The sequence below is a fragment of the Bufo bufo genome, chromosome 3 (assembly GCF_905171765.1).
Source record: "Bufo bufo chromosome 3, aBufBuf1.1, whole genome shotgun sequence".
Classification (NCBI taxonomy): Eukaryota; Metazoa; Chordata; class Amphibia; order Anura; family Bufonidae; genus Bufo; species Bufo bufo.
Genome location: NC_053391.1, coordinates 190,364,245 through 190,374,427, shown reverse-complemented (window position 1 = coordinate 190,374,427; position 10,183 = coordinate 190,364,245). Strand labels below are relative to the sequence as shown.

The following is a 10,183-nucleotide window of genomic DNA, read 5'->3' as shown; positions in this document are numbered from 1 at the left end:
GAGCTGCTGCTTTGGGGAACGTTGAAAGCTTACCTAAGGGGGTGTATTAAATCATCCATAGAATTTATTAAAAAAGAATCTCACCGTACGGAAGTGGGGCTTCAGGAAGCTTGTAAGGTAGCTGAGACTGCTTTCACTGGCAACCCTTCTGAGGTTAACAGGCTAGACTGGCTCCTTAAGGGGCGGCAATATATGCAACACCTGCAGGTGAAGAGCGACCGAAAACTTTTTTTTCTTAAACAACAGTCTTTTGAGCAGGGGGGTCAGGCAGGTAAGCTACTCGCCCATATTGCCAGAAATAATGCCTCAGCCCCGCCAGTCCTCCGCATCAAAGGGTCAGATGGAGAGATAAAAGAAAAGTCGCCAGACATTATTGGTAGATTCCAGGAATTCTATCAAGACTTATATAGTTCAGCGATACAGTACTCACCCCAGGAGCTTGCAGAATACCTACAGGAGGTGACGCACCCCCAACTGTGTGCTGAGGATAGGGATATGCTGGAGGGGGATTTTACATTAGATGAAATACAAGAAGCTATGCGAGGTCTGACGACTGGTAAGGCTCCCGGCCCAGATGGCATCCCGATCGAGGTGTACAATAGATATAGCGCAATTTTGGCCCCCAGAATGAAAATCATGCTACAGGCGGCTAAGACTCAACAGAAACTTCCAGACTCATTTTATGATGCCACCATAGTGGTAATCTTGAAACCAGATAAGGACCCTCTGGAATGTGGTTCGTACAGACCTATATCCTTACTGAACCTGGATTATAAAGTTCTTACGAAAATAATTGCCAATAGACTGAATAGGGTCGTTGCTTCTATTGTACACCTGGATCAATCCGGATTCATACCTGGGAGATCCACTTCCAATAACATTAGAAGGGCGCAAGTTATCACGCAAATAGGTAGAGCCTTAGATAAGCCGTGGGTCTTGGCTTCTCTGGATACGGCCAAGGCCTTTGACTCAGTGGAATGGCCGTATTTACTGGAGGTGCTAGGATGCTTTGGTTTTGGTCCTGTTTTTGCCCAATGGGTACAAATGTTATATAAGCAGCCTAGAGCTAATGTACTAGTGAATGGCTCACACTCAGACCACTTTGAACTAGGTAGAGGGACAAGGCAAGGATGTCCTCTGTCACCCCTCCTGTTTGCAGTTGCAATAGAACATCTAGCAATTAGACTGAGGCAGGATGAGGTCTATAGTGGTATCTCCTTAGGGGATAGAGAGGACAGGGTTGGGCTCTACGCTGATGACCTGATCCTTTTTATGGACAGGGCGGAACAGTCATTACCTAGAGCGATTGAGTTGATTGAAAATTTTGGCAGTTTCTCTGGATTGCATATCAATTGGTCCAAGTCAGCTCTGATGCCTCTTAAGCCGGAGGGATGGCATTCGATATATTGCAATCTTCCGGTGGTGGATAGGTTTAAATACCTAGGTATTATAATAACTAGGGATCCCCCTCTAGCATATACTTTGAACACGGAGCCGTTAATCTCTATATTCACTAAGAAGTTTGCGGCATGGCAATCTCTCCCTATTTCACTGATGGGACGTCTGAACCTCATTAAGATGATTCTTCTCCCCAAAGCTTTATATGTGTTAGAACATGCGAGCACGACCGTCCCTAGGAGGTTCTTTGACCACCTCCACTCTATGATGTCAGCTTTCATTTGGGGATAGGCCAGAAGGAAACTGGCGATCCGCACTTTGCAGAGGCCTGAATTGCAGGGAGGGGCGGCACTACCAGACCTGTTTCTTTACTTCCTAGCGGGGCAGTTGCGTTACCTTGTTTCTTGGGTGTCCTCACAGCCCTTACCCAATGCAGAGTTCTATCTGCAGGACTTCCTCCAGTTACATTCCCTATGGCCAGTTTTGGAAGATATTAGCCTGTTCCACAAAAAAGCCCTCCCACTACATAGGCTTGCCCATCAGGTTTGGGAGGCAGCTAAGCTAAAATCTTATACTGATATTCCGGACATGATACCCTTGTGGGAAAACCCTATGTTTCAACATTTAAGTAGGCATGAGGGCGCTGCGATGTGGAAGGAGCATGGGATTCTGACCCTGGGGGATCTATATGAGGGAGGTGCCTTTGGTACTCCAAGGCACATGTTTTTCAGGTATCTACAGGTTAGACATGGCCTATCTGCACAGTTTGGTAGGGGCTCTAGAAAGATTTCTAACTATCCTTTGATTGGAGTGCTATCCACACAAGGCCCTAGAGGTCTCATATCGGCTATATACACGCACCTCATAACCACGAAAATGGACATGCCCCCTCTGACCGTTGAGGATAAATGGAGGAATTGCATTCCGTCTCTTTCTGAAACGGAATGGAACAAGGCGTTAGCGGCTCCTACAAGAGTATCTCTCTCAGTCAATAATAAGATGGTACAATTACATATACTGCATAGAAGTTACCTCACTCCTAGTAGGCTGTTTAAAATGGGTAGGTCCGAGAACGACAACTGCCTAAGATGTCACCAGGCTGGTGCCAACTTCTGGCACATGATGTGGGACTGTAGACTCATTCAAAATTTCTGGAGGGATGTGACGTCCTTATTGTTGGATCTAGTACCAGGACATGTTCCCCTTTGCCCCAAGATGTGCTTGTTGGGGATCATTGATGAGGAACAGTGGTCTCACCATCATAGGATATTTTTAGAGGAAACTTTATTTCTGGCTAGGAAGGCTATAGCCCTCCGGTGGATGGCTGATAGGATGACTAATGTTAACCATTGGAAACAGGTAGTAAATCAGATTATTCCACTAGAAAAAGTAGTCTATATTCACAGGGGATGCCCTCAGAAATTTGAGAAAGTGTGGGGAGAGTGGTGCGCGTCCACCAATACGCTGAATTCTCGATGAGATTCCATATTTCTATGCAAACTGCGATGGGAAATGTGGAATGCCTTTATAGTCAATATTCACCTGGGATAATATTCCTGTTATGGCAAGCGTGAAACTGTTTAGGAATCCTACTTGTGTACTGCCAGAAGCCCTGCTGCGTCCATGGGAAATTGTACTTACATCATGAATAATGTATCACAAACTGTTTTACATTGTTTTATTTTATTTTATTTTCTGTATTCTCTGTAATTGTTTTAAGTCAATTTGTATGTTGACGCTGTGATTTTTTCTATTGGATTTATTGATATGCCGAATTGTCATGTACTTTGATAATGCACCTTTATACTCCAATAAAACGAGTTTAAAAAAAAATATATAGAGTCTGTCCGGGAGAATTGGAGAAGCGGAACAGGAGGCAAATACTTACCTGCTCTTTAGTTCCCATCTTCTTAATCATATTTGATTAAATTATTTATCCCCCAGTGAACGTTTTTCTAAATATATATCATTAAAAAAATCCTACTGTTCTCTTTCAAATTGAATTCTCCAAATCCATTGTTGATCTTCGCTGCCCATGGATACGGCCACCGCTCGCTGGCCGCATCCATGGGCCGCGCTTGCGCAGTGGTTTCCATTTCGATGCTGTGGCCGGCCTCTCACTCACACCGTGAGCGCGCACGTCGCCGGCCGGCCGCGCATGCCCGGATCCATATTCTTTTAAGCCGTGTCTAAAAGAGAGCTCCAACGCAGCACAAAAGAATATAGTTCTGTGCATGCACGGCCGCCCGAACAGTTCGTGCACGGAAGAGACTAGTCCGGACAGCGTCGGAGAGCCATCGGAGGAATGGGAGACTACTTCATAAGGGGTGAGTATTACTTTTACATGCACCACCAATTCCACCAACGATTGGAGGCACTTGGGGGGCTGATGGAGGCACTTGGGGGGCTGATGGAGGCACTTGGAGGCTGATGGAGGCATATGGGAGGCTGTTGGAAGCACTTGGGGCTGATAGAGGCATATGGGGGGCTGTTGGAAGCACATGGGGGCTGATGGAGGCACTTGTGCTGATGGAGGCATTTAGGGGGCTGATGGAGGCATATGGGGGGCTGTTAGAGGCACATGGGGGCTGATGAAGGCACTTGGGGGCTGATGGAGGCACTTGGGGGCTGATAGAGGCATATGGGAGGCTGCTAGAGGCACTTGGGGGCTTATGGAGGCATATGGGGGGCTGTTGGAGGCACATGGGGGCTGATGAGGGTATTTGGGGGGCTGATGGAGGCACTTGGGGGCTGATGGAGGCATATGGGGGCTGTTGGAGGCATATAGGGGGCTGTTGGAGGCATATGGGGGCTGATGGAGGCATATGGGGGGGCTTATGGATGTAGCAGAGCTGAATATGCTGCTGTTCAGCCATACTTCTAATGGGAAAGGGAATAGACAGATGTAGCAGAGCTGTATATGTGGCGGGTCAGCATCAATGCTGGTGGAAGAGAGAAACAGATGTAGCAGAGCTGTATATGTGGCGGGTCAGCATCAATGCTGGTGGAAGAGAGAAACTGATGTAGCAGAGCTGAATACGCTGCTGTTCAGACACAGTTCTAATGGGGAAGGGAATAGACAGATGTAGCAGAGCTGTATATGTGGCGGGTCAGCATCAATGCTGGTGGAAGAGAGAAACAGATGTAGCAGAGCTGTATATGTGACAGAAGAGAGAAACTGATGTAGCAGAGCTGAATACACTGCTGTTCAGACACAGTTCTAATGGGGAAGGGAATAGACAGATGTAGCAGAGCTGTATATGTGGCGGGTCAGCATCAATACTGGTGGAAGAGAGAAACAGATATAGCAGAGCTGATTATGCGGCTGTTCTGACACAGTGCTGGTTGAAGAGATAAACAGACAGATGTAGCAGATCTCTGTATGAAGCTTTTCAGACACAGTGCTAGTGGGGGAGTAGAATAAAGATGTAGCAGGGCTGTATAGGAAGCCATTCATGGCCACACCCATCTGCCTCCCAGCCAAGCTCTTGAACTAATCCCTGCTTACCTAATTTGCATAGCCAATTAGAGGGGTTTTTACAATTTACCAATTGAAAGAGGTGTTCCAACTGTCAATATAAAGATATGTGGGGCATTCAATAAAGAATTTTGTCAGTTTGAACTCACATACAGCCTGACTGGTGTTAGTTCTGTGAGAATTAAAACGACACGAGCGGTCGTTTGAGGCCGGATCATCAACGGCGGAACCAGCAGATATTGTGGGAGTGCCGTGAGAGCAGAATAGAGCGAGCAGGGGCTCGTTACATAAGGTTTATACACAACTGGAGTACAGCTGTAATGGAAACAAATCTGCATCAGTGCTGGTGGGTGGGGGTTGGTCAAGCTTTTGAGCTAATGTATAATATTGAATTATAGTTTTTGATACACAGAATGGGTTTGTAAAAGATCAGACAGAGATTTTATGTGTAAAACTGCAGAACAGCCACGTGTTACTGTGCACTCAGCTCACTTCACATGGCTCTCTGATGATTCCCCAGCAGGGGGAGGGGCCTCACAGACACTGCAGGCTGAAAGACTGATGAGTCATACTGTTTACATGAACTAGCACGCAAGGACTGAGTTCTCAGTGTGATGTCATAAGGAGGTGTGGCCGGCCTTCACTCAAACTGCCTAAGCCCGCCCAGCCTTAGCAGCAGAAAACCAGGAAGTGAACAGCATAGCTGGCAGCAATTGAGGATGAAGTAGCAAGATGGGAATACCCCTTTAAGGGGTTAATATGAAATCAGTGGGCTTCCAACGCTTGGTATTCCCACTGATCCTCTGTTTGAAGGTGACGTGTCAGTGTCTGAAATTGAATGTCTTAAGCCTCATCAGAAGGTGGCGCTGGTGCAGCAGGATGGAGATGGATGTAGCAAAGCTGGAGAGCCAGAGTGGCAGAATGTAGGCCTAATGCAATAGAGATAAATAGGAATAGTGGAGTTTAGATTGCTATGCTGCAGAGTTCATGCAGCGATGTAGCAGGAATGGAGTAGTGGAACTGAACTGATGCAGCAGATGTGGAGTTGTGGAATGAAACTGAATTAGCAAAGCTGGAGTATTGGAGCTAAACTTGATGCAGCAAAGCTGATGTGGTGGAGCAAAACTTGATGTAGCAGAGCCAGGAAAAGAAGTTGAGCTGAACAGCAAAAGAAAACAGGCTGAAACAGGCTGCACACTAAGGACACTTACTGAATAATAAGGTGGCGTCCTGCAACTACAGCCAAGTTTAAAAAACCTGGTGGTATGACGTAAACTATACATGCCAGTTTGCCACAGCAGAAGAGGAGTGATACAACGCTCAGTGTTGCATTTCAAGACAAGTGGGTAACAGTTCCATACTTATACACTGAACAAAAATATAAACACAACACTTTTGGTTTTGCTCCCATTTTGCATGAGCTGAACTCAAAGATCTGAAACATTTTCTACATACAAAAAGACCCATTACTCTCAAATATTGTTCAAAAATCTGTCTAAATCTGTGTTAGTGAGCACTTCTCCTTTGCCGCGATAATCCATCCCACCTCACAGGTGTGGCATATCAAGGTACTGATTAGACTGCATGAATATTGCACAGGTGTGCCTTAGAGAGCCCACAATAAAATGCCACTCTGAAATGTGCACAGTTTTGCCTTACAGGGGGGGGGGGGGGGGGGGTGACATGTCCGGTGAATATGCTGGCCATGCAAGAACTGGGATGTTTTCAGATTCCAGGAATTGTGTACAGATCCTTGCAATATGGGGCAGTGCATTATCATGCTGCAACATGAGGTGATGGTCGTGGATGAATGGCACAACAATGGGCCTCAGGATCTCATCACGGTATCTCTGTGCATTCAAAATGCCATCAATAAAATGCACCTGTGTTCGTTGTCCATAACATACGCCTGCCCATACCATAACACCACTGCCACCATGGGCCACTTGATCCACAACATTGACGTCATTAAACCGCTCACCCACGCGACACCACATACGCTGTCTGCCATCTGCCCTGAACAGTGAAAAGCGGAACTCATCTGTGAACAGAATGCCTCTCCAATGTGCCAGACGCTATTTAAGGAGAGCATTTTCCCACCCAAGTCGGTTACGACGACAAACTGAAGTTAGGTCCAGACCCCGATGAGGACGATGAGCATGCAAATGAGCTTCCCTGAGACGGTTTTTGACATTTTGTGCAGAAATTCTTTGGTTATGCAAACCGATTGTTGCTGCAGCTGTCTGGGTGACTAGTCTCAGACAATCATGGAGGTGAACATGCTGGATGTGGAGGTCCTGGGATGGTGTGGTTACACGTGGTCTGCAGTTGTGAGGCTGGTTGGATGTACTGCCAAATTCTCTGAAATGCCTTTGGAGACGGCTTATGGTAGAGAAATAAACATTCATTTCAAGGGCAACAGCTCTGGTAGACATTCCTGTAGTTAGCATGCCAATTGCATGCTCCCTCAAACATTGCAACATCTGTGGCATTGTGCTGTGTGATGAAACTGCACATTTCAGAGTGGCCTTTTATTGTGGGCATTCTAAGGCACACCTGTGCAATATTCATGCTGTCTAATCAGCACCTTGATATGCCACACCTGTGAGGTGGGATGGATTATCTCGGCAAAGGAGAAGTGCTCACTAACACAGATTTAGACAGATTTGTGAACAATATTTGAGAGTAATGGGTCTTTTGTGTATGTAGAAAATGTTTCAGATCTTTGAGTTCAGTTCATGCAAAATGGGACCAAAAATGAAAGTTTTGCGTTTATATTTTTGTTCAGTGTAGCAATGATAGTTGACTCCTGCTTTTTACCATTCAAGTAAATGGGACTGAGCTGGAATACTAGGCACAGGTGCTACTAAGGCTGGGTTCACACTTGAGCGTTTTACAGCGCGTTCAAACGCGCTGTAAAACGCTCAACACATGAAAACCAATGCTTCCCTATGGCCCTGGTTCTCACTTGAGCGTTTTACAGCGCTGAAAAACGCGCTGTAAAACGCCCTACGCTCAAACAAGTACTTGAGCTTCTTTGGGGCGTTTTACAGCGCGTTTGTGGCCATAGGACATTGCAGTCAATCACACAAACGCGCGTCAAACGCGCGTTTACTATTGCAAAAAACGCGCATAAAAAACGCGCGTCAAAAACGCGCGTTAAACGCGCATATCAAAGACGCTCAGGTCTGAACCCAGCCTAAAAGTAAGGAGCTGTGTTGTAGCAAGTGGCCTAAACAATGAAGGGCATCCAGTCTTTAGATCACTGTGGCTCCTCCAAAAAGCTGCCAAGTATCAGATCCACCAAAAGATAGGCCATCAGCCTTAAAGTACTTAGGTAACCTTTTCAAAGTGCCCTTTTTGCCAACAAAAAGGCATAATTTATTATTAATTTTATTCACTTATATAGCGCTGACATATTCGAACCTAGGACCCCTGTGCTAACCACTGAGCCACTATGCTGCATTCACAGTAATATTCTGCCATATTATGTCCAATCCTTTAAAAGTGATGGTCTATCTTCAGGATAGGCCATCATTTTCTTTATTTTTTGAAAGCCCAAGGTACGTGCTTTCTACACCCGTGTATCAAAGTCATGCAGCGTGCCACACGAAAAAACGTGCACTTGTTTATGGTCCATCACAAGCCCTCTCCATATAAGAAGGGCCTCTCATAAACCAATTCCGTTCCTTCCAGAAGGCTCCAGGTGCCAGAAGGCTCCTGCAAGGGACCAGAACAAGGAACATCCGACAGCTGAAGCTGGAGAAGTGCCAGTCTTGCTCTGGCTCCCACCTGGCCAGGTGTTGGCCAAGAACCAAAAGTCTAGGTCTGGCCTCTTCCCAGAGGGAGAGACCAATGGGTTTTGCAGGGGGTGAGCAACCATTATGCCCCACACACACACCCAGACCACGGGAAGGGGTGACCCATAAGGGTGCCGCAGCCTGAAAATCCTAGTGACAAACAACTTGTAAAGGGAACACACAGTGAAACAAAAATAAATAGTGAATGTGCTGATTACAGCCTGGACATTCGGCCGGAATTATAAAAAATTCCTCTTCCTTACACCAGACCATGCAAAAAATAGAGGTGTGTGTGCTTAATATGTGTGAAAGTGAAGTGTGTGCATATGTGCTGTCACTAAGTGGCCTCCCACCCCCAGTGAGTTCAAGCTCCCAAGGGTCACCACTCCTGGGGCACGTCTGCACCTCATGCTTTCAAGTACATCTTGGCCTCTGGCTTCAATCCGGCGGTCCCTTGATTACTTACCATAAGCCACTAAAGGCCAAAGGTGTACACCCTAGGGATGACCATATGGTTCTCCGTTCTACATACTGGCAGCGGCTCTGTACTACCAGGACCTGATAAGAACAGATACTGCACTTGATCTTAGCCAAAAGGCTGAGAAGCGATAGGCCATCATTATCTGATCAGCAGGGGTCTGACATTCTGCATCCATGCTGATCAGCTACAGTAGCTCTGGCTCTGAGCTTCCTTTCCCATTCACTTAAAGAGGACCTTTCATCAGCATCAAGTATGTAAACTGAATATACATACATGGAGAGCGGCGCCCAGGGATCCCCCTGCACTTACTATTATCCCCGGGCGCCGCTCCGTTCTCCGGTTACAGGCTCCGGTAAAGTCATAGTTAGGCTCCACCCATTTGAGCCTGCCGGCGTCTCTTTCTCCTATGTTGTAGCGCTGGCCAATCGCAGGGCTCAGCTCATAGCATGGCTAAGAGCTGAGCGCTGTGATTGGCCAGCGCTACAGTATAGGAGAAGGAGACCGCGGCAGGCTCAAATGGGTGGAGCCTAACTATGACTTTACCGGAGCCTGTAACCGGAGAACGGAGCGGCGCCCGGGGATAATAGTAAGTGCAGGGGGATCCCTGGGCGCCGCTCTCCATGTATGTATATTCAGTTTACATACTTGATGCTGATGAAAGGTCCTCTTTAAATGAGAGCAGTATTGCGGTAACCAGCTCAGTCCACTGCACAATGGATGGGGCCATGTAGTTCTGGCGCTAGGTTCCAGCACCAGAGCTACCGTAGAACAGCTGATTGGCGGGGTGTGTAACCCCCAGTAATCAGAGTATAGACCATCACTTGTAAAGCCCCTATAATGAATGATTAACAGTCAATTATACATACATATAAGTGTAGGTCATCATGTTCATCCTGTGGACTATGTGGATGAATTTACATAAACTTTGACTGGCGCAGGCAGTTTAATGTAATCTCTTGCGCAAACAAACTATAAATCGTTAGCCTAATCCTTTCAGCAGCACAAGCAGCAGAATACAGTACATCG

General features: G+C 46.6%; 1 pseudogene; it reads right to left on the bottom strand.

Moving 5' to 3' along the window:
- Nucleotides 1-9,185: 9,185 nt before the first annotated feature.
- Nucleotides 9,186-9,286, bottom strand: LOC120996679 (annotated as a pseudogene).
- Nucleotides 9,287-10,183: the final 897 nt, after the last annotated feature.